The following is a 24563-nucleotide window of genomic DNA, read 5'->3' as shown; positions in this document are numbered from 1 at the left end:
GTTTCTACCTATGTCCAGTCTTGTGAGGTGTGCCAAAGAGTGGGAAAACCCCAAGACCAGGTCAAAGCCCCTCTACAACCACTCCCCATCATTGAAGTTCCATTTCAGCGAGTAGCTGTGGATATTCTGGGTCCTTTTCCGAAAAAGACACCCAGAGGAAAGCAGTACATACTGACTTTTATGGATTTTGCTACCCGATGGCCGGAAGCAGTAGCTCTAAGCAACACCAGGGCTAAAAGTGTGTGCCAGGCACTAGCAGACATTTTTGCCAGGGTAGGTTGGCCCTCCGACATCCTCACAGATGCAGGGACTAATTTCCTGGCAGGAACTATGAAAAACCTTTGGGAAGCTCATGGGGTAAATCACTTGGTTGCCACTCCTTACCACCATCAAACAAATGGCATGGTGGAGAAGTTTAATGGAACTTTGGGGGCCATGATACGTAAATTTGTAAATGAGCACTCCAATGATTGGGACCTAGTGTTGCAGCAGTTGCTCTTTGCCTACAGAGCTGTACCACATCCCAATTTAGGGTTTTCCCCATTTGAACTTGTATATGGCCGTGAGGTTAAGGGGCCATTGCAGTTGGTGAAGCAGCAATGGGAGGGATTTACACCTTCCCCAGGAACTAACATTCTGGACTTTGTAACCAACCTACAAAACACCCTCCGAACCTCTTTAGCCCTTGCTAAAGAAAACTTACAGGATGCTCAAAAAGAGCAAAAAGCCTGGTATGATAAACATGCCAGAGAGCGTTCCTTCAAAGTAGGGGACCAGGTCATGGTCTTAAAGGCGCTCCAGGCCCATAAAATGGAAGCATCGTGGGAAGGGTCATTCATGGTCCAGGAGCGCCTGGGAGCTGTTAATTATCTCATAGCATTCCCCACCTCCAACCGAAAGCCTAAGGTGTACCATATTAATTCTCTAAAGCCCTTTTATTCCAGAGAATTAAAGGTTTGTCAGTTTACAGCCCAGGGAGGAGATGACGCTGAGTGGCCTGAATGTGTTTACTACGAAGGGAAATGTGCTGGTGGTGTGGAAGAGGTGAACCTCTCCATGACCCTTGGGCGTATGCAGCGACAGCAGATCCAGGAGCTGTGCACTAGCTATGCGCCAACGTTCTCAGCCACCCCAGGACTGACTGAACGGGCATACCACTCCATTGACACAGGTAATGCTCACCCAATTAGGGTCCAACCTTACCGGGTGTCTCCTCAAGCTAAAACTGCTATAGAACGGGAGATCCAGGATATGTTACAGATGGGTGTAATCCGCCCCTCTGAAAGTGCATGGGCATCTCCAGTGGTTCTAGTTCCCAAACCAGATGGGGAAATACGTTTTTGCGTGGACTACCGTAAGCTAAATGCTGTAACTCGCCCAGACAACTATCCAATGCCACGCACAGATGAACTATTAGAGAAACTGGGACGGGCCCAGTTCATCTCTACCTTGGACTTAACCAAGGGGTACTGGCAGGTACCGCTAGATGAATCTGCCAAGGAAAGGTCAGCCTTCATCACACATCTCGGGCTGTATGAATTTAATGTACTCCCTTTCGGGCTGCGAAATGCACCCGCCACTTTCCAAAGACTTGTAGATGGTCTCCTAGCGGGATTAGGAGAATATGCAGTCGCCTACCTTGACGATGTGGCCATATTTTCGGATTCCTGGGCAGACCACCTGGAACATCTACACAAAGTCCTTGAGCGCATAAGGGAGGCAGGACTAACTGTTAAGGCTAAGAAGTGTCAAATAGGCCTAAACAGAGTGACTTACCTTGGACACCAGGTGGGTCAAGGAACTATCAGCCCCCTACAGGCCAAAGTGGATGCTATCCAAAAGTGGCCTGTCCCAAAGTCAAAGAAACAGGTTCAATCCTTCTTAGGCTTGGCCGGTTATTACAGACGATTTGTACCGCACTACAGCCAAATCGCTGCCCCACTGACAGACCTAACCAAAAAGAAAGAGCCAAATGCTGTTCAGTGGACCGAAAAGTGTCAGAAGGCCTTTAACAAGCTTAAAGCGACACTCATGTCTGACCCTGTACTAAGGGCCCCAGACTTTGACAAACCGTTCCTAGTAACCACAGATGCGTCCGAGCGTGGTGTGGGAGCAGTTTTAATGCAGAAAGGACCTGATCAAGAATTCCACCCTGTAGTGTTTCTCAGCAAAAAACTGTCTGAGAGGGAAAGCAACTGGTCAGTCACTGAAAAAGAATGTTACGCCATTGTCTATGCTCTGGAAAAGCTACGCCCATATGTTTGGGGACGGTGTTTCCACCTGCAAACCGACCATGCTGCACTGAAGTGGCTTCACACCGTCAAGGAAACTAACAAAAAACTTCTTCGGTGGAGTTTAGCTCTCCAAGATTTTGATTTCGACATCCAACACATCTCAAGAGCTTCTAACAAAGTGGCTGATGCACTCTCCCGTGAAAGTTTCCCAGAGTCAACTGGTTAAAATCGTCCTTGAGATGTGGAAAATATTGTTAGTCTTTATGTACTTGGTAGTATATTTAGAGATGCATGTGTCTTATTAACTCTGTTTTTCCTAGAGCTCCAGGAAGAAATCCCAGCCAGTGTTTCACCCTAGCTGAGATTTGGGGGGCGTGTCATAAATATAAAGGGAAGGGTAAACCCCTTTGAAATCCCTCCTGGCCAGGGGAAAGCTCCTCTCACCTGTAAAGGGTTAAGAAGCTAAAGGTAACCTCGCTGGCACCTGACCAAAATGACCAATGAGGAGACAAGATACTTTCAAAAGCTGGGAGGAGGGAGAGAAACAAAGGGTCTGTGTCTGTCTATATGCTGGTCTTTACCAGGGATAGACCAGGAATGGAGTCTTAGAACTTTTAGTAAGTAATCTAGCTAGGTATGTGTTAGATTATGATTTCTTTAAATGGCTGAGAAAAGAATTGTGCTGAATAGAATAACTATTTCTGTCTATGTATCTTTTTTGTAACTTAAGGTTTTGCCTAGAGGGGTTCTCTATGTTTTTGAATCTAATTACCCTGTAAGATATCTACCATCCTGATTTTACAGGGGGGATTTCTTTATTTCTATTTACTTCTATTTTTTATTAAAAGTCGTCTTGTAAAAAACTGAATGCTTTTTCATTGTTCTTAAGATCCAAGGGTCTGGGTCTGTAGTCACCTAGGCAAATTGGTGAGGCTTTTTACCAAACCTTGTCCAGGAAGTGGGGTGCAAGGTTTTGGGAAGTATTTTGGGGGGAAGGACGCGTCCAAACAGCTCTTCCCCAGTAACCAGTATTAGTTTGGTGGTGGTAGCGGCCAATCCAAGGACAACGGGTGGAATATTTTGTACCTTGGGGAAGTTTTGACCTAAGCTGGTAAAGATAAGCTTAGGAGGTTTTTCATGCAGGTCCCCACATCTGTACCCTAGAGTTCGGAGTGGGGGAGGAACCTTGACACCTTATTACTAGTTTTCCAGCAATAACTCCTTTCCCCCTCCTCCCTTCCCCCGCATCTCCTCCACAACTAAATTTCTTTGAATGTCCTCCGAACACATTTATTCGGGAGCTGCTGTCGACATGCATGTTTTCGTGGGGTAGCGACCGTTCTCACACGACAGAGGAACAACCAGTCCTATTCAGTGCTTGAGAGACATAGAAAAAAAACTGAATGCAAAGCAAAACGTTATTGATTGCCAGCACTAGGCGATCTATTTTAGCCCTCTCCAAAGGATGCAATTTATTAAGATGAGAAATATACAAGTCCCGAAGCCCTCATTTCCACTTGCTCCATTATTAATGGCTCTTGCAGCCTGCAGATGGCAGGCAGCTCAGGAAGGAGTCTCCCATCACCAGGGTAACACTGGGGGTGGGGATCTGGGACTTCACCCATCTCCAAGGAGGAGGAGATCACCAATTCTGTGTGAATACTTAGCTGACTGAACATATTCGAAAGGCTGACCTGTTTATATGTCAGCACCCAAGAGCCTTTGAGGCATGTCCGATTGCAATTTCAAGTGCCAAAGGCACTTCAAGAAATGCACACTAATGCACGTAAAGCCTGTGACAAGCTCTTTGCCTTCAGTCCCCTGGCTCGGCAGGGGGTCTGCCGAGTGGCTAGCTCAGATTCCACAGTTGGCAATGTACACTGCAGCAAGTCAGTCTGCAGCTTTTTATGGCCACCTGACAAACAAAAAACACATCATGAGTCGTGGGTGCATATTTACAGTCATTCTTTCACTGAGCCGCAGTGTTCACCCCTGTCCCGAGCGTCTGTAGCCAGCTGGAGTAAATGAGGCATGAGACGTGTTTTTATACCATCTTGCGATGTGTCACTCATGGGGGAAAATAATCCCTTTGTCTCAGTAGATAAGAATGAGCATCTAGTGGCCCCAAGGGGAAATAGCATAATACTGTTTCAGGCAAATGAAGTAAACTGTGTGGTAGATATTTGATATGATAATACACATACATTGTACAACAAAGGACAGGATTCTGCCTTGCATATAGTTCGGATGTAATTAGATCTGTCCAAAGAATTAAGTATTTTATCAAAGATTGACTGGCTCATGGCTGTTTCCTGAACAAAAAGCCAGGTGATTAGAACAAAAAAGTCTTCTGAGAACACTTTGCATGCTCCCCCCACCCCACCCCACCCCCACACACATTATTAAGATGAAGCTAGAATTTTGTGACACATTGTAGTTACCTTTTTTTCTCCCTGGGGTGGGTTGGTTGTGATTGGTCACAAAATTATTGTTTCTGGATCCTTAATCAGCTGCGATCAGGGGGTTTGGTAGAAACGATTTTGGCTCATTTTCCTCTGAGGGAGCAAGCCAGTCAGAAAAGCAATGGAGTAGAACAATAAAATAACAATAAACAACCATAGGACATAAAGAATAACTGGCCATAAATATGTAGACTACTGAATCCCCAACCCACCACCCTGTTATACAACATTCTATCATCTAACTCAAACCATTCAACCTCAATCATCCTTTTATTCTAATATACAGTTGAAACAACCCTGAATTTCTCTGAAATTGGAAAACATTTTTTGTAACGGTTCTTCAAAACAAGCTAAGTTTCCAACTAAACACACACACACTCCTAGTCTTTCAGTGATTTTTTTCAGCTAAAAAGCCATATAGGTCACACTAATGATGCTATCCATTTTTTTTCCTTGGGATTCCACCCACTTTTGTCATGTCAATGCAACCACATAGCAAAGTAAAGGTCTGTTCCTGTGAAGTGCTTTTAAAGTTGAGGGCACTCGGCTCTTCTCATGATTGAGTTCTGTGTGTGAGTTACTTTGGTATTACTGTACCACATTGGTCTAATTTACCACTGGCACATGTAGATACAACTCCTTTGAAATCAAAGGAATCAAGCACCTCCTATGCCAGCAGTTGAATTTGGTCAGATGTCCTTGCTGTCCTTCAAATAACAAATAAATTTGTTCTATCATGATTGTATTGTATGGACAAGAATAAAATTCTTTGAATTTCTGAAGTGTCCCCAAAATTTTTATCACCATTTAAAAAAAAAAATTGCAGGGATATTTTTTGTTTGTTTTTCCATCTGTCTTACAGAGTTGACCAACATTTTGTTCGAAATTCAAAAATGGATCAGATTTTTGTCCCATGAAAAAATAAGCGTTGCTATTTCCCCCCACAACCCACTCTACAAATTATACACCCAATGTCCCATGTAAACTCAGGAACCCTCCAACAACTGCTACCATCTTTGATAACATTCAGTATTAGTCTAGCTGGCAACTAGCGGCCACGGTGAAAAAACTGGTATTGTTTACATTTACTGTGGCTTCTTGAGCAGACTTGCAAGGAAACCTCAATATGACACACTACTTTTTTGTAAAAATTATTCCTCGTTGTAGCTGCTCACTGTTCTAGCCATCAACTGCTGGATTATCCTAACATGGATGGCAGGCGCATGCTAATCCAGTCATTAGTGGCTAGAACACTCACTGCTTATGAGGAGAACTCAGATTTCCAGGTAAGAGAGTTACTCCGGATATTTTATCATGTGTATTGCCAGTTTATGTTCCTAGCCCAGTTTGTGGAAACAGTTCCTAGCCCAGTTTGTGGAAACAGTTCCTAGCCCAGTTTGTGGAAAAGTACAGGTACCCAAAATGGAGTCCAGAGTCGTGTGGTCTGCTCACAGGCCCTTACAGAGTCACAGCAGCCATTACTTACAGGCTGTCTGGAGCATTCTCAGGAAGGCTCCTCAGGTGGGGGATAAGCTTCTCCTAAGGCCTGTTGTTTTGTTTTTTCTAATGGCCCATTACCCTGAACAGGCCCTTCCCAACCAGCTGTTTAGGCTGGAAGCATTTTGCCTAGTGGGTGTCACCCAGGTGTAACCACATTTGAACTACAGATACATAGCCAATATTCATAACTTTAGATACAGAAATGATACATGCACACAAATGGGATAATCATATTCAGCAAATCATAACTTTTCCAATGACACCTTACACAGCCCATCGTGTACAAAATGCATCATAATGATGCCATAATCATATCATCATAATATTACCATGATGAATATGGGGCGTAGTGTCACATTGCCTTTTTGTTGTTGTTGTTGTTCATCATAGAGGGAAAAAGAAGAGGCAAGCAAGATCTGCCATAAATCGCATGTGGATCCTCAGCATCTCCCTATGGCCTCACTTCTTATACGTTCCTCCTGACAGGGCTTCTATGTCCTTTTCATCCTTCCTAGCATCTCCTCCATTTGCCTGGTATTTGGGGAGCTCATGTTCTCAAGGCTTCCTAAGGTGCATCTTCCAAACGCCACAGTCGCATGCTCATTTGGGCCACAATCCTGTTTTCATTCAAATCAAAGCTAAAACACACACTTGACTTTAGTGGCAGCAGGTTCGGGACCAACACTTTAGTGGAAAGGAGACTGGACAAGTTATATGTTCTGAAGGGTTTATTCGTCAAACCCTGGGATTTTTCTTCACCTAATTTGTGAATAAATATTTTTGGTTTTGAACAATCAAATAACATTCAGTGAATAATTTGTTCACCCCCCCATCAGCTGGATAAGTTATTTATTAATACAATTTCTAATTATTTCATGGGTGTAGCAGCGATCTTGGAAAACCTTGAACCTAGAGCAGGGTTAATTTCTTCCACAACAGTTATTTGTCTTTCCATCTCATTTTGCTGCTCTCTTCATTATGGGCCTGATCCTGCCAGTTGCTAGGCACCTCCTCGAAGGTTACTGGGCACTTTCAATTTCCACAGCAGCCTATAGCTATGACTACACTCTGAGCCAGGGGTGTGATGCCCCTTCTCATGTATATGGACTTGTGGTAGCTCAAGGAGAGCTAGCACACGTATAAATAATAGTGACGCTCATAGGCACTGACTTTCCAAAGTGCCGGGGTTGCTTGACCCCCAGCTCTGCCCCAGGCCCCACCCCCACTCTACCCCTACCTCCAAGACTCTACCCATGCCCTGTCTCTTCCTGCCCCCACTCCACCCCTGCACCACCTCTTCCTGCCCAATTCTGCCCCCTCCCCTGAGCGCGCTGCATCCTCTTTCCTCCCCCCTCTCCCCAGAGCCTCCTGAACGCTGTTCACAGCGGGCAGGAGGCGCAGGGAGGGAGGGGGAGGTGCTGATCAGCAGGGCCCGCCGGTGGGCGGGAGGCATAGGGGGCTGGGGGGGACTGATCGGGGGGCTGCCGGTGGGTGCTCAGCACCCATCATTTTTTCCCTGTGGGTGCTCCAGCCCTGCTCAGAGCATGAAAGAAGATAGCTTGTTTATGATTAAAATATAGCTCTGAGCTATAGAAAAGAGAAGGATGATACATTTCCTTCTGAGAAATGCCAAAGTCATCCCTTTAGTTGCCTTCTGAATATGTCCTCCAAGCCACTAAAAAGAGACATGAGGAATACAGTCTAAAATCTTCTATGTAGCTATTGTCCCTAAGGAAATCATTGCCTAGGGATCCACAAGTTCAGTATACAGGCTCTCAGACATTCAGCCAACCTTCTCTTCAAATCCACTTCTCAGCTGTATATTGCCCACCTTGGAAGAATTCTTCTACTATATCCACTAAAGGCTTTATTCCATGTTAGTGTTTGTAAGCCACCTGCCTAAGAATCCCCTATCCGGGCACACTAGAGCTAAGCCCAGAGCCACAGCAAGTGGAAGTAAGATACCCAAAGAGCAGCTGCATTACACAGAGATAGAGAGGAAGTGGCGAAGCAGGTTATTTTGCCAGAGCAAAAGAGCAGCATGCACAAATCTAGGAAGACTAAGGAAGAGGGAAATCTGGGTACCTACACTATTGTATCCTATTTTGATATTGTCTCTGGGGGTGCATGGATCAGCGTTCATGTTGCACTCCCCGTCAATACCCAGCCGGAGCCGGGGAAACTAATGATCCAACCAGCGGACCAAATTCCGTGATAAATCCTGGTTACGTGCCACCTGAGGCATGTTGCACACATGCTAAGAAAAAGTATTCATCCATGGTATCCTAGCCTGTAACTTTCTGACACAAGAGTATTTCACACTCATATGGCACCTTTCACCACAAAGGCCTTCGCCAACTATTCACCTCACGGCAATGCAGTCAGAGGGCGTCAAACAATCAGCACACATTTTGCTGCAGAGCAGCAGACTCAGAATGTTAGCCACAGACATCGGCGCTCAACTCTTATGGAAAGGAAGATGGACTATTTAAGGTTCAACACAGAGCAGACAGGACAGGGTTGTTTTTTTTTTTAAATGTTTTACTAATTAGACTCCATCGTACCTTTGAAGCAATGGCCCACATTTGGGGCCTGACCAAGGGTTATGGAGTACCTGAAGAAGAGCTCTGTGTAGCTCGGAAGCTTGATTGCAGAAGCCGGCAGAAGCTGGTCCAATAAAAGATATTACCTCACCCACCTTGTCTCTCTCATATCCAGGGACCAACATGGCTACAATAACACTGCAGATGCAATCTGGCCCTTTATAAAGGCACCTATTGCACAGCCTGCAGAACACAATATTAAAAGGGGTCTCAAACCAAAGCTAATCATTCCAAGTACCCAGCCAGATCACACTGTCAATTGCTAAAAACGGATAACCATCAGGCAGCCCATCTACGAATGCTACATCCATCTATCCAGCCGGCAATCATCTGCTCTTACACTGTGATCACCGCCACAGCACTGCAGCGCCTTCCAACAATTCCCCACTTGTGCAAAGAACTGGAATGAAAGGGAGCTAGAGGAAGCAAAATAAACCAACAATCACCATCAACTAAGGCTTCACAGAAGTGGTCAAGAAAAAGCAATCAAATTGTTTTAAACTCTAGGCATTCCAAACCTGGATGGTGTGTCTCCCTATGTACATATGCACACTGGTACATATGCAGGCATGTATGGATATCTCCCCCTCCCCCCAAAAAACATAGGTCAACCTAGTTCACTCTAATCCAATCATTCTTTCAACAGCAACTTGAAAAGGGATGGATGATAAATGGTAATTTGGAAGGAACAAGCTAATAAACCTTCTTTGGAAGACGCCAACACCCTACCACTCCCAGAGCTTCAAACTAAGAGCATAAAGAGAAATTTGGATGGTCAAAAACTTCAGAGAAAGGCTATAAATTGAAACACAGGCAGTTAAGACATAAAAACAGACCTAGGAGGATGGATGGCTCAGGAGATTGATATATAGAACACAGTTTTCCTCTCTATGTAGCCAGCTTGTATCCAACTCAGATGGGAAGTGTCATGTGACCAGGAGGTGGGCGGTCAGGTCTAGTGGTCAGAGCAGGAGTCAGCAGCCAGTTGCCAGAGTCAAGGACCACAGCCCAAGTCAGGAGTCAGGAGTTGGAGCCCAGGGTTAGAACCAGAGTCAGAGTTCATATGCCAGAACTAAGGGTCAGAGTCAAAGTCAGAAATCAGAGTCGAGGGTTAGAACTGTGTTACATGCCCTGAGGCAAGACAGGGGCCAAGGCCGCAGCAGGGGCCAAGACAGGACCTATCAGAGCCACGGGCAAATGCTTTGAGCAGCCACTGAACTGCTGCTGCTCCTGGGCTTAGGAGCCAGGGTGCTGCCTCTACCAGCCAATCAGGCAGTGTAGCCAATCAGCTGCACTCACCAGTTTGCCCACAGACTGGCTCTGCGGCAGGCCCAGATCCCTGACAGGTAGTCAGAGGAAGCTGCCACCAGCTCCTCTTTCAAGGACTGTGAGCAAGAGTGAGTCAACTCAATCCATTCCTAGTAGCAAGGGAGAAGCCTCTGAAATGGCACTCCATCTCAGCCAAGAAGCCAAGACCTGAAACAGGCTAGAAATTGAACTGCCCTCCAAGGTCTGACAGTGGTCCCGCCTGGTGAGGCTGAAGTACACTAGAAAGGCAGTGTGTGGGAAGCTTGCACTGCTGCTGCTTATGCTGTTCCAATGTCTGTGGATAAACAGAGGACATGATTTCCCCAGGGCGATGAATCTGGCACCTTTTCCAAGCACTAAATTCAAACATACAAAAAATACCCAGAGTACAAGAAAAGACTCATGCCAGAGGACCAGAAACAGAGAAATCTAGATGGAAATGTCGAGGTAGAGTTGACTAGAATATAGTGCATACATAGCTAGAGTTCCCTCTTCCTAATGCAAACCCAAGACACACATGCCAGTTTAGTAACGGCAAATGTTTAATCCTAGTGGAAGTAATCATCTGATGAATGGGTATATTGAGAATGCTCAGATTATTGTGATATTGAAAGCTAAAGTGACATCCAAAGATGAAATCCTGATGCCATTGAAGTCAATGGGAGTTCAGGCATTGATATCAGTGGGGACTGATTTCAGGATCAGGATTTCACCCCAAGAATTTAAGACTAGAACCTACTTGACTAAGTAGTCAGGAGAAGTTTACACAAGACCCTTCATACATTCATAATTAGCAAGTTATAGATATGGTAACCCATTTGGAAAGGAAATCCTTCCAGATTACAGCAGCTAATGAAAAGGATTATCTATTCTGCTGACTACACACTAGTCTAATTACCATCCCTTTCACTGAGGAGTTAAGCCTGAAAGGAAAGATTCTTCTCATCAAGGGAGATGCTTTTTGCCTGGAAAGGCCAATGTAATTCTTCCTCACTGCCTATCATAAAAAAAAAAAAAAAAGACAAGCACATTGCAAACATTAAGGACAAAGGTTTGCAAGTGATGTGCTGCTTTTCAAAGCTCACAAGAGCTCTGAGTTTGAGAGTGTGTTCAGCTGCTAAGCTTCATGTTCTCTGCATTGTGAGGATGATGACAATGTCACGTTGATAGAAATCCCCTTTCCGGGGGGAAAGCCCTGAGTGTTTGGCTAATTGTTTTTATAAATTTAAATAAAAAAATCAAAATACTTGCTTTTATTTTGTTATCCTAAGATGTGCAACTCCTACTCTGGGTTTTAAAAATATGTATTTGATAAAGCTCTACTCGTGAGAGGAAGGACCATGTTGTGGTAAAGACTCTGGACTAGGTCTCAGAAGACCTGTGCTTAATTCTCACCTCAGCTGCCAACTTTCTGACTCCCCTTGGACAAGCCATTTCATCTCTGTGTCTCACTTCCCCCTCCATAAAATGGAGATGAGAATACTTCATTTTCCCCCTCTCACTGTCAGTCTTGTCTATTTAGATCAGAGGTCCCCAAACTGTGGGGCATCCCCCCCTGCGGGTGGTGGAGGAATGTTTAGGGGGCCAGGCCTGGAGCCCAGGCCAACCCCCACAGGGAGCAGAGAGGGAATGCCACTCAGTTCTGCTACTGGCCTCAGACCCCGGGTGCCGGTCTCAGCCCCTGGCTGAGGCTCCACTCCCAGCCCGGCCCCTACCCCCAGCTGTGGCCCCAACCTCGCCCCCCTTGCCCCTGTCCATGTCCCCCCCTCCCGGAGCCGCAACCCTGCTCCCGGCCCCGGGGGACAGAAGGGGGCACAGTCAGGGGTAAGGAGGGGCATGAGGTAAAAAGTTTGGGGACCACTGAATTAGATTGTAAGCTCTCTGACTGTCTCTTACTATGGGTGTACAGTGCCTAACACATCAATTGAAGCCTCTAGGTGTTACCGTAATTATAAATAATAAGTTATATGGGCAAGCCAATTAAAAAGACTGCATAAAAAAATCAAAGGACATTGATAGAATGCTTGCTGAGATGTACAGCAAGAACAAAAGAACAGCTCTAGCTGAAGCCACAGTATCTTAGCAAGGATGAGCTACAATAATGAGTGAAGTTCCTGCACTATCATTTCACCCTCACCCACATTAATGGCTTAAAAGATGAAGAAATGGTTGTGGAAACTTAATGAGCCTTTTGTAAATCTAGGGCTGAAAATAGACGGCAGTCAACCATGTAGCTGTTTATCTCAAGGTTGGCCAAAGCGATGGTGTTGGCAAAAAATGCTGAATCACACTGAATGAAGAGAACACAAATTAAAATAGTACAGAAAAATACATGCAAACAAGAAACGATGGAAGGTTATTTGGGGACACTGTGAAAAGCGGGACAGAAAGCTTGGTGCATGAAATGAAAGGATGAGATATCACTACATTGCTGGGGTGTGTTGGGGAGGGCTCTTTTAGGGAGCTTTCAGGAGCAATGCTGACAATGATTTGCCGTGCTCATTGATTACTGGCAAATCTGAAAATTGCACAAAGGCAGGTGAAATTTCAGAAAGGAAATATTTTTATGATTATATTTTTTCTTTCCTGCTGTGAGAGAGAAAGCCAGATATTTCTCCCTCAAGTCCAGCTCTGAATACTGATATATGAAAAGAATGAACCAGCAACAGAGAAAATATTGTGTGAGAGGAGGAATGTCTGTATACTGATACACAGATGAGAGGGGCAGAACCATGCAGCGTCAGAAGACATTGCCATTACTAACATCATTTTGATCAGTTCACACAATTCCATGTTTTGTCATCCGTTTATTCTATCATTTGCCTCAAACGTCTTGATTTTGGAGAAGAGGAGTTTGAGGTCAGGACGATATCACAGTTACAAATAGGGGACGTCAAGGGAGGAGATAAAGGACGTGATCTTGGGAAGGAGGTCACTCTTCTTGCTCAGCAGTAGCTCCTCCGTCTTTCAGCCACTGACAGAAGTTGAAACAAAGCCTCAGATGCATCTACTCCAAGGAGAGATGCATATCAATAAGTAGAGAAGAACTACACAGTCGTAGAGAACATTAATACCAACACAAGTTTGGTCCTATATGAACTTTGCTGCTTCATCCTTCTCAGTTCCAATGCAAGTGGTATCCTGCTCATGCATTGCAAATTCTGTGGCAGTCTCTAGTCTAAGTTTTCAGAACTGTCTAGTGATTTATGATGCCCAACTTGTTGCATGTTAAAGCGGCTTGATTTTTCAGAGTGGTTGCTGAGCGCTTTCCAAAAATTAAACCACTTTAGAAAGTGTTGCATGTCCAAATTGAGATGTCACTAGAGACGGTTGATTTTTAAATGTAGGCCTTATACATTCTTAACATGAAAAGTAATGCAGCACTTTGAGAGGAAGGATGCCCCACTGGTTAAGGTGCTAGGCTTGGACACAAGAGACAAAGGTTGAAGACCCTATTCTGCCCCAGGTGTCCTGAGTGACCTTGGCTAAGTCGCTTTGTTTCTGTGTGTGTCAGTTCCCTATTGGTAATATGAGGACAATAGCACTGCCCTACCTCACTGGGGTGCTTAGAGAATAAATACATTACAGATTGTGGGGTGCTTAGAGACTACAGTAATGGGAACCATATAGGTACCTAGGGTAGACAGATGTGTCTTGACATTCTGTGAATCTATTCAGTTGAAAACAGAAAACTCAAACACAGGACCAGTTTATATTGCAAAGCAAAGTGGTTGGAGAAAAAGGTGCCAAGGTATATAAACATTCATATATTAGGATCACCTGAAAAATCTGGAATTAGATTTTTCTGTTATATAAAAAAAAGTGTCCATGTTTTCCTTGTTGTGTATGGAATATAGACAAGATTTAGTGAGCGCATCAGTGGATCAAATGGACTGTATCTGAAAGCATCAGTGCTTAGACAGCAAAGCAATAGATGCCTTAGAAATAGTGAGATAGCTCAAAAGATCTCCCTTTTAGCCTCTGAACAAAATAGCCATGTATTATAAAATGGACTGACTTAAAGTATTACGGCTAAGCCACCACCTTGCTGTATGCTGAGCACTCTCTATTATTTTTTGGTTGGGGCTTGAGCCCCGGAACACCCACGACATACGTCCTTCTATGCAGAAGAAGGCAACAGGGTAGAAGAGTACAAGATGAGTGGACAGGGATGAAGCTGGGGAAGAGTGGGGAGCGAGATCAGGAGTAAAAGAGACAAGCAGTTACAGCTGAGGCAGAGTTATCCAGGGCCAGTGGTGCAGAGCAGCATCTTCAGCACAAGCAATGACGACCTTCCATCCTGCTCTTCCTTCTGCAATTATTCAGTGCTGTTCTGGCCAATGACTTCTCCTCCAGCTGCTCGCCCATGGTATAAACTCATCTCCACTAACTAGCTCCTTCACTAGCATAAAATACTCCTCCAATGCCCAACTTAACGCAATTCAAGTAAATGAATCAAACTATGGAAGTCCAGGCTTCTTTGACAACTGTGGCACATTCATTAGTCATTAGGAGCTCAAGTACCTGTGATATTTCTAAAAAGAAAAGGAGGACTTGTGGCACCTTAGAGACTAACCAATTTATTTGAGCATAAGCTTTCGTGAGCTACAGCTCACTTCATCGGATGCATTCAGTGGAAAATACAATGAGGAGATGGTCTGTGTGTATATAAATCTCCTCATTGTATTTTCCACTTTATGCATCCGATGAAGTGAGCTGTAGCTCACGAAAGCTCATGCTCAAATAAATGGGTTCGTCTCTAAGGTGCCACAAGTCCTCCTTTTCTTTTTGCGAATACAGACTAACACGGCTGCTACTCTGACACCTGTGATCTTTCTGATACTCTCTCTTCTCCTCTCCATCTTAAGCTAACCACAAAACTCCTGGTAAGATTCCAAGGGTCTGATTCTCCCCACACAGGAAATGAGTAATTTCTATTTACTTTAACCAAGGCCTTTACATCATGTGCTAGTTCTAGCTTCTTTATAAACTTCTTCTCCAGGCCAAGTAGAGAGAGGTCAGTTTACTAGTGTGCAAGAGAAAAAACACAGCAACTGCAGTGGCTAGATCTTCATCTGGTTCATGTCGCGGAAGCTGTAAATATTTAACACAATATATTCTGTAAGTATTCTCTTAATTTTGGTTTAGTAAAGGGCACTGAAAAATAAAATATGCATTTAACTATAGACTTGACAAATGCCTCATTTTATATGTGTTCCTAAATTTAAAACTTCTTCTAAAAATAAAAAGTCAAGGTTGCTAAATGACCACAGTTGTTATTTATTGCATCATTTGCAAAACCCAAATGTTTAAAGAAAGCAAACTAACTGCTAAGGACGTTCACAAAAAGAAAAGGAGGACTTGTGGCACCTTAGAGACTAATCAATTTATTGGAGCATAAGCTTTCGTGAGCTACAGCTCACTTCATACATTGCAAGTCTTACACTGCCCACATAAAAACAGGTTTCAGAGTAACAGCCGTGTTAGTCTGTGTTTGCAAAAAGAAAAGGAGTACTTGTGGCACCTTAGAGACTAACCAATTTATTTGAGCATAAGCTTTCATGAGCTACAGCATCCGATGAAGTGAGCTGTAGCTCACGAAAGCTTATGCTCAAATAAATTGGTTAGTCTCTAAGGTGCCACAAGTACTCCTTTTCTTTTTGCAAATAAAAACAAACATCATTCTTATCTAGTATAAAGAAATTCATTTTTCCATCACAACACAATAACTTCAGCTCTGACATATAGATTGCTGAGGAGGGTTTATGTATCTTTATTGTTGTGATTTCAGTAAATATTTTTCCAAGGGATAATATTAAATGGGAAGCATTATTAGATATAATTATCAACTGACAGTAACATTGTTTTTGGATAGTACATTAGATGCTGGATGTATTTTATGAGAATGTGTATGACTACAGATTTATGCTGAGGAGATTAACCGTGTATGCATGGGTTTGCACTAGAAACTGCTCAATGTGTATGAACTGAAAAATATGAAAATGGGGTTTGTGTTAGGGTTGAATTTTGAAATTTCAAAACCCAACCCATACTAAAAAAACACCCCTATCTGACAGTAAATAAGGTATTTCCATTATTGTCACCTCCCAACTTTATCTTTTTTATTAAATGAAGCTTTTTGGTTTTGAAATTTCACAGGTTTTGTTAATCATTTTTTTTCTTTTGTGTAGGAAAAGTTCTAAAACGTTAAATAAATGCAGTTAAGTCTCCACATTATTTTTAAAAGCCAACAATGGCTCCTGTGAAGTCCTGCCTCATTCTGTGCACACCTGACAAGACCGGCAGGTTCCCTAGGCCATCATGATATGCATACATTCATAACACAGCCAAAGATTGATGAAAAAGTGAGGAGAAGTCATTGCAAATTAAATATCAAACTCAAGACTAGAATTTAGGTTACCTGGTTCTGTAACCTGTGTCTAAAACCAGTGGGAAATGCTACCTTCCAGCCAAGTCACTGAACATCACTGTGCCTTGGGTACCCCACTGGAAAAAAATATAAAAATATTTGGCTAGCAATCATGCTTTATACTCACATTGTGCTGTTCCATCTTCAGATCTCAAAGCACTTTACAAAGATGGGTAATTAGATTCAAAGCTTTTTTAGCCAGGGACTGTCTTTTTGTTCTGTGTTTGTACTGCACTTACCCCATGACCAGGGCTCCTGGGTGCTATGCTCTCGTGTTGAAATCAAGACCCCACTGAAGTCAATGGGGCCAAGATTTCACCTCCGGACTGCAGCAATTTAAGCACCTCCCTTGTTCAGGGCTCTGCCTAATGACACAATCTAACTCAGATTGAATGAATGGGGCCCTACTCTGGTACCCTTACTCAGACTAAGTAGTACCTTCTTCCTTTTGATATCAACAAGGCAGCTTGCAGAGTCATGTACTCCTCCGGGGGAGGATGTGTGGCAGAACTGGGCCCTGCATCAGAGAACTGAAAAATAAAAATCCATTCCATGTTTTATTTTTAAATCATTTGATAGTATGTATATAAAACAGGAGGAGTTTTCCCACTATCCATCAGTCCCATTCAACATTTACCAGAGCCTATAAATAACAGTCAGTAAATTATAATGATCAGTTAATTTCCAGGGACTGAGCGCCTTTCATCCAAAGATCTCAAAGTGGTACCAAAATGCTACTGTGATTGTCATTTCATAATGATTAGAGCACTGGATTGGACCTCAGGAGACCTCAGTTCTAGTCCCAGCTCTGTCATTGGCCAGCTGGGTGACCTTGGGCAAGTGACTTCACCTCCCCTGGCCTCAGTTTCCCCATCTGTAAAATGGGAATAATGCAATTGACCTCCTTTTTAAAGTCCTTACAGACCTATTGATCAAAAGCCCCATATAAGAGCCAGGTATTATTAACAACAACAGACAGACAAATCTTAAATATCTGTGTCAGAAGTAGCTCTGTGCAATGGGAAACTTTTAAACCTTAACAATTCCGAAGTGATTAATTTAAATACATACCAAAAATAATTAAGCAATGGTATGAGTTAATCCCTTTCATTTCTGTTGTAAGGAAAAAGTGTAAGAGTTACATGAACAATCTAGATTTGTTAGGATTTTTTTAAACAAACATTTATAAAATTGCCTGTTTTAAATAGATGTTTTCACACTTTCTAAGACGATTTTTTTAAATGCACCCTAAAGTAATATCATGTAAAACATTTTTTAAAAAATGTATTTTGTAAAGTAATATCATGTCTGACTAGTTTCAATTGAGATTCGTAATATATGCCCTAAAAAAAGAATTATAATGGAAAAATTGGCACACACTTACCCACGGTGTTGCAAACAGTATCACTGAAATTAAGTGGTAATATGGTTGTCACATTGATTTGCAAAGCAATAATCTGTCTTCTGAGTGGAGAAACTAAGATTCTCAAGGCTGACTAGCTCACCCTGAGAAGGCAACTGTATTAGAATAACTCAGATGGATAGTACTATTATCACAGACTCAGAGCAGCAAAACGCTGGAAGGGCACTCTTAGCTCCATCCCTATATCCGTGCATGATTGTTTCCCACATTATATTCTCCAGCACATTATCCATTCTAGTTTCAACTGTCTTGAACAAAGGGCTTCCACACGGTCCTTTGGGAGATGGGACAATCCAACCCCTGATCATGAGATATACATTGGAATTATTAAAACCATAGGGTGCTGATTCCAATCGCTTTTTCGCTCCAAGTAGCCTCACTCACATACATGTTTAAGGTATTACACAGCATGAATAAGGGCTTGGGAATCTGGCCCCTAGGAACTTTGAAAGTGTTTCTCGAGGGTTTAAATTTTGTCATTATGTAAATGTTTAAGCAAGGACAGCTGGGAGGTTTCATAAAGCGAGACAGCATGATTTATTAGAGCTAATCAGATAACGACCAAACAAAAACAAACAAGAAAACAGAAAAAGGTGAAAAATCTGCCAAAAATGTATGAATTTCTCACCCCCCCTCATTTTTCCAATCCGCTCTAAAAACTGGCATCCAAAGGGACACACAGCTTTGCAGCCAGCCACAGCAGATGAGTGAAGGCCCGTGTCTAGTATGTGTTGCATGTAGCTATCAAACACACTCAGCTTCAAAGGATTTCTTTGAAGTGCTGCATGTTAAACTAAGTGGGAATTGGAAAGCTCTCTCAAGGGATGCTGAGCTTCATTACATATCAGGAATAAAGTTCAAGGGGAATTATGAAACCCAGAGAAATAAGTTTACTCAGTGGTGTGGCGATTGTCCTTGCCTATATGCAGGGATGCTGGAACAATTTTTGTAGTGGGGGTGCTGAAGGTGGAAACCATGTATTTGGACTGTTATTATGTCTTCAAGCCACGGGGTGTGGCAGCACCCCTAGCACCCCTAGTTCCAGCACCCACGACGGTATTTTGCCACAAAAGATGGCTTTTAAAGTGGGGTAAGGACAAGGAGAAACAGACCCACACTGGTGTGACCTCACTGACTTCAGTGGTGTCGTTGCTCCAGATTTGCACTGGGGTAAAAGGTCACTCCATTCCTAGTGAGATGTCAATAGGCATTGGATCAGGCCCTAACTGAGAGGAGAATCAGACCCTTCATGCCTAAAATGGTAATACAGGATGTTCAGATTTAAACATCAAAGGGGCACAGGCAGTAAAAACACAGGGGCATAAACCCTTGGGAGAATACTCCTTGCTGACTTTAAGGTCAGACTGATATGCTAACAGAAATGACTTGTCACACATGAACTGTAGGGGCCATATCTTCAGCTGGTATAAATCCAAGAAAGTGAAGTCCGTGGAGCTGTACCGATTTACACCAGCTGAATGCACTTTGGCTTAAATCAGTAGTAACTGTAAGATCTGACCTGTTCTAGCAAGATTTCCACCTAGACTTTAGATCATATAAGAATTACAGTACATGACCTGCCTTGGATTTGCTTTGACTTTTCCCTGTTCCTTAACTTGAAGAACTGGGTTTTATTAAAAGATAATTTTGGAGTTAGACTTACTTTGTACTAAGTGCTCAGAAGGAATTAAAAAAAAACAAAACAATCCTCTGTATTCAGATGAGGCGGTATCGGGTCCCCTGCTGGAACAAATGGTCAAAGGCAGAGGCACAGGAAAACCATCCCAAAACACTGTCCCCAGAATGCTGGCTGCTATGAGCTGGGATGAGAAAAACCTGAATACCAAGAGAGCAGTCAGGAACCAGGGGTTGGAAGTGGCCAATAGAGTATTCCACAGTCTAAGAGATTTCGCTATTTACTTTTCATGTAAATGTTCCTAATTTTAATGCCACCCCAACCCTTAAAATTATTCACCCTGGTAGCATCCTAAACAATTCCTCTCCTGCCTTGGTGTTTACACCCTCCAGATATGGGCAGAGTAGAGCACTTCTAGATGGCTACGTGTGGCTGTGAATCTGTAGTACAAACGGCAGATATTAAATGCATGAGGAAAAAGATACACTCTAGGTGTTGTGTTGTCAAGGAATGATGGAACATCAGAACCTGATTAGCCACTGTGTATTCCATTATTTACAGAGCAGCCCTATTCAAAGAGAAATCAGCTGGACCAGCAGGCTTTCCTTCTTCTTAGCCAAGAGAACTGACCAGTTATCTAACCATCGATTCAGTTCAAGCAGCAATCCTGCTCACTGCAACACATTTAAAGCACGCACACATTCACATTAATAAACAAAACAAAAAGCCTTCCATGCCATGTCCTCAAAAGTGATTGCCAGTGAAAACAGATCAATTCTATTTGACCTTCAGTTTCAACAATGTTCAATACATTGATGTTCAATACATCAACAATTGCTGCCCTCAGCCAGAGACAAAAAACTGAACGGTAGCTAAGATACAGACAGAAAAATTTCAGTCCATGTCTTATCATTATGCCCCTAATTCAAGAAGGATATTGATCAGTTGGAGAGGGTTAAGAGAAGAGCCACGAGAATGATTATATGATTAGAAAAAATGCCGTATAATGATTAAGCTCTTCTGAGTCTATCTATTTAGCTTAACAAAGAGAAATTTAAAGGGTGACTTGATTACAGTCTGTAAGAACCTACACGGCGAACAAATATTTAATAATGGGCTCTTCAGACTAGCACAGAAAAGTATAACCCAGTCCAATGGCTGGAAGTTGAAGCTAGACAAACTCAATCTGAAATAAGTTATACATTTTTAATTGAGTGAGAGTCATTAAGCATTGGAACAATTTACCAAGGGTCATGGTGGATTCTCCATCACTCATCATTTTTAAATCAAGATGGGATATTTTTTCTAAAAGATCTGCTCTAGGAATTATTTTAGGGATGTTCTACAGTCTGTGTTGTACAAGTGGTCAGTATCACAATGGTCCCTTATAGCCTTGGAATCTACAAATCATTACATCAAATGACCTGCTTCGGTTCTTCATCAGAATGTAACTGTTTCGTTATGTCCATCCAGTGGGAAACTTCTTTGAAGACAGAGCTGTCAGGCGTGAATTTTTGTATTATATGAACATGAAAGCCTGTCAAAAGTAGTCTCTCTGTGTATTTATAGCTATATCAGGTTAAGGAGTTCACCCTCCTGGTCCAGCTGACAGTAATAATATACAGCAAGCATTTATTTACTTTTTAAAAAATTATGCTCCCGTCAATTGTTTCCCCAATTTTAACCATCCTATGAAGTACAGGAATGCTGAAGGGAGATAGAGGCATATCTAAACAGAGTAACACACACACAAAAATGTATGTGTACTTTGTCGGATTTAAAATAACCTGCTTCAATCAATTTGTAGATGGGTATAACTGTACAACATACGCCTTGTATAAGCAACCATGAAGGATATTAAAATATTATAAAGGTATTTACAATGTGACTGTGTTTGGTTTGATTTTTTTGTCCAGTGGTTTTATCTGCAATGATATCCCACATGTTTTGCAAGCAAAGGGCCAGATTCTGTTTCCCACCCCAGCTTAAACCCAGAGGAAATCCACTGTCTTCAGAGGAGTTCTTCCACATGTACACACCCTACTGAGATGAGAATCAGGCCACAAATATCACCACGTAAAAAAAAAGAAATCTGCACCCCTCCCCTGATGCTGTAGCTATATCTCCAGACATTAAATATTCTCTGCTGTTGATGTAAATGGTGAGATTCCAGTACAACCACAGCCCCAACCACTGCACATGGCAGGTTCAGGGCACAACACAGCAGTAAGATGAGAAGTCCTGTTTGGTGGCTCTGACTTTAATGTGCTTTGCATAGAGATGGAAATATTGGAACAAGCTGTTCAAATACGGATAAGAGAAAGCCCCTCCCAACCCCCCCCCCCCAACAGAGATTACGGTACAAGAATAGAGATTTTAGCTACTACTTCATAGTAAAACCAGAGAAGTCTCGCTAACCCTTTTGGCGCATTGGTAGAAGGGCGAATCAGAGTTGCTGCGGCAGGTGAACGAAGATGCAGAAGTGTGCAAGGGAGCGTTGAGCCAGAAAAATACCAATCGCAGCTCTGGCTCTGTTAGCAATCAGGTTTTATTTACCAGCCATATTGCATTAAAACCAGACGTGATCCACATACCAACAACACGTTAGCCTGTCCCCAGTTGTTTGGTTTTAAAGAAAGAAAAAACAAACAAACAAACAAACAAACACCACCACCCCACAGATGCATGCAGTGGTTGCTGGAGGCAGAAAGACGCTTGGGTGTGATTTTCCCATCCAGGGACTGGGAAAGCGAGCAAATCAGTGTCACTCCTGCAACACAACCCAATTCACATTCCTACTTCCTTTACCGCATCCCTGCTCTCCTTACGGACTACAATCAAGGCACCGACTTGGTCAAGTCAGGGTTCAACTAAAGCATGGCACGGGTAGCTCTCAGCTGCCATCCAGTCTCCAGCTAAGCAGTGAGACCCAGCAAGCGAGAGGAGCAAAATCACTGCAAGCCAAGTACAGCACGCGCTGGAAGGAAGAGGGACCAGGGCTTACCATTGCAGCAAGGGTCGGTCCCAATCTTGGAGATGCATTCTTCACCTTCCCAGGTGAGCAAGGCAAGGTTGGGGGGGGGGGGAGCAGGGGGAGGCTGAAGGCAACTGCAGTCGCGATCTGCTTGACTCAAGTAGGTGGCGAGCAATCCAGCAGATGCAATGGACCAAAGGGAGCTAGGCTGCCCCTTCACACACACGGTCTGATTTCTCCAAAAGGAATTAAAAATCCCCTCCCTGGTCTTCCCTTCCCTGCCACGCGCCTCCGGGCTGCCCTTGCACAAGGCATTGGCGCGCTCTGTGCCGTGAAGGAATTTCCCATTGCTACATCGCCGGAGGAGGGGGCTGCAAACTTTTTTTTTTTTTTAATCAAGTAATTAATTTGCGCTCCGAGGAGCCGGGGGAAAGGGGAGGGCGGGGAGGCTGGATCAGATGCACAGCCCGCGAGCCCCAGCCAGCCTGCGCTCCCCTGGGTGCGAGTCTCATGCCCAGACAATGCGCTGCAAAGACGAGAGCCGGTCCTGCGGAGAAATGCAAGCCCCCCTGCCCCCCCCCCACCCCCAGCTCCACACAAGTGCCTGAGAAAAGGAAAGGGGGGAGGAGGGGCACTGAGCCAATCCCCTCCCCTTGGCTAGCCTCATTAATATGGAAGCAGGAGGGGGGGCGAATGAGAAAGAGGGGTGGGCGGGGTTTATCCAAAGCAGGGTCCTTCAATCAAACTCTTCTCCTCCCCCCCCCCCCCCCGCCCGCATTCCCCAGCCCTCCTCTCCGCTGCCCCAGGGATTCTGCAAGCGAGCGACGAGGCGCTGGTGTCCGCGGATGGAGTGGCTGGGGCTTGGCATCGCGGCAGGGAGTGGGACCAGGGTGGGAGTGAAGAGCCGAGGAGTTTAGAAGGAAACCGGGGTGGGGGGGGTGCGTGCATTGCCCTGGGCCCCGCAGAGGGTTTCGTCGGGGGAGCAGCAGCTGGCCAAGGCGCCTCCAGGAAGCGTGCCGGGCTCGGGGAGGGAGCGCAGCATCCTCGGATGCTTTCAGCCACCCTGGGAGGGAGGGGACTGTCTGAACACGGCAGCCGCCAGGCCGGACTTGTGGCTACCCGGCTGCTTCGGTGCAGGGAAACATGCTGCTGGAGGGAGGGTGGGATTGGGCAAAGGGATGGAAGTAGCCGGTGCCCAGAGGGGGGTTATGCCCAGGTAGATCCTTTGCCCCCATCCCTAGATGAACCCGCTACTCACAGGAGGTGACCCATCTCAGCCACATGGGCTCAGGGGAGAAAGCCTTGCCCAGAGCCAGAGAATCACCCCTAGCAAGAGTCAGAAGCAGCTGGCCTGCAGCCTGGGGGGAGGTCCACTCCCAGCTCTGAAGCTGATAGGGACCCTTGCAACAACCCCCCAGCTGCCTCCCCCATCCCCAGCCAGGCTGGCTCCAGTAAAGAATTAGATCCTGGTTCAGCAGAACCAGAGATTCACCCATCTGGAACTGGGAAGAGCCAAGGAATGACCAGGGACAAATGCCCTCATGTGGGCCCCATCTAGGATCAATAGAGGAAGGCTTTCTGGGGCATGAGCAGCAGCTGTTTGGCCCCTGCAGGAGCCAGGGGCATCCACAAAACAAGCCAGGGGCATCCATTAACACAAGTGGGGTGGTGAGATCCAGATGGGGTGTCCTTTCGACTGCCCCAGATCTTCACAGCCCCTTGGACAGCAGTGCTGTCATCTGAATTCCATGGTTTGAGCTTGGGCTGTTTGCCCCAACCCCTTCTCCCCTTCACTGTTAGCCTCACTCCCACTGCCCAATATTCCCCCTCCCCCATCCTATTTGTCTCTACAAACCCCTTCCTGCCACCCCGCTCACTTTGCCTCTGCTTCCAACTTGAAAAATATAAAAGCCAAACCAGTAACAAAACCTCACCAAGTGTGACAAACATCCCCATGATCATTTACTTGTATGTTATAGCCCATCAGAAGCAA

General features: G+C 44.3%; 1 protein-coding gene across 5 annotated transcripts in view; it reads right to left on the bottom strand.

Annotated features, from left to right (window-relative positions):
- Window positions 1-23113, bottom strand: part of ADCYAP1R1 (ADCYAP receptor type I) — a 184358-nt gene extending 161245 nt beyond the window's left edge. For all 5 annotated transcript variants that reach the window (XM_084619285.1, XM_084619286.1, XM_084619288.1 and 2 more), the window contains exon 1: window positions 22601-23113. The gene's annotated coding sequence lies outside the window, so the exon portion shown is untranslated. The remainder of the gene's footprint in view (window positions 1-22600) is intronic.
- Window positions 23114-24563: the final 1450 nt, after the last annotated feature.

The sequence above is a fragment of the Lepidochelys olivacea genome (genome assembly GCF_965140295.1).
Source record: "Lepidochelys olivacea isolate rLepOli2 genome assembly, chromosome: 2".
Lineage (NCBI taxonomy): Eukaryota > Metazoa > Chordata > Testudines > Cheloniidae > Lepidochelys > Lepidochelys olivacea.
This window is presented reverse-complemented; position numbering and strand designations above follow the sequence as displayed.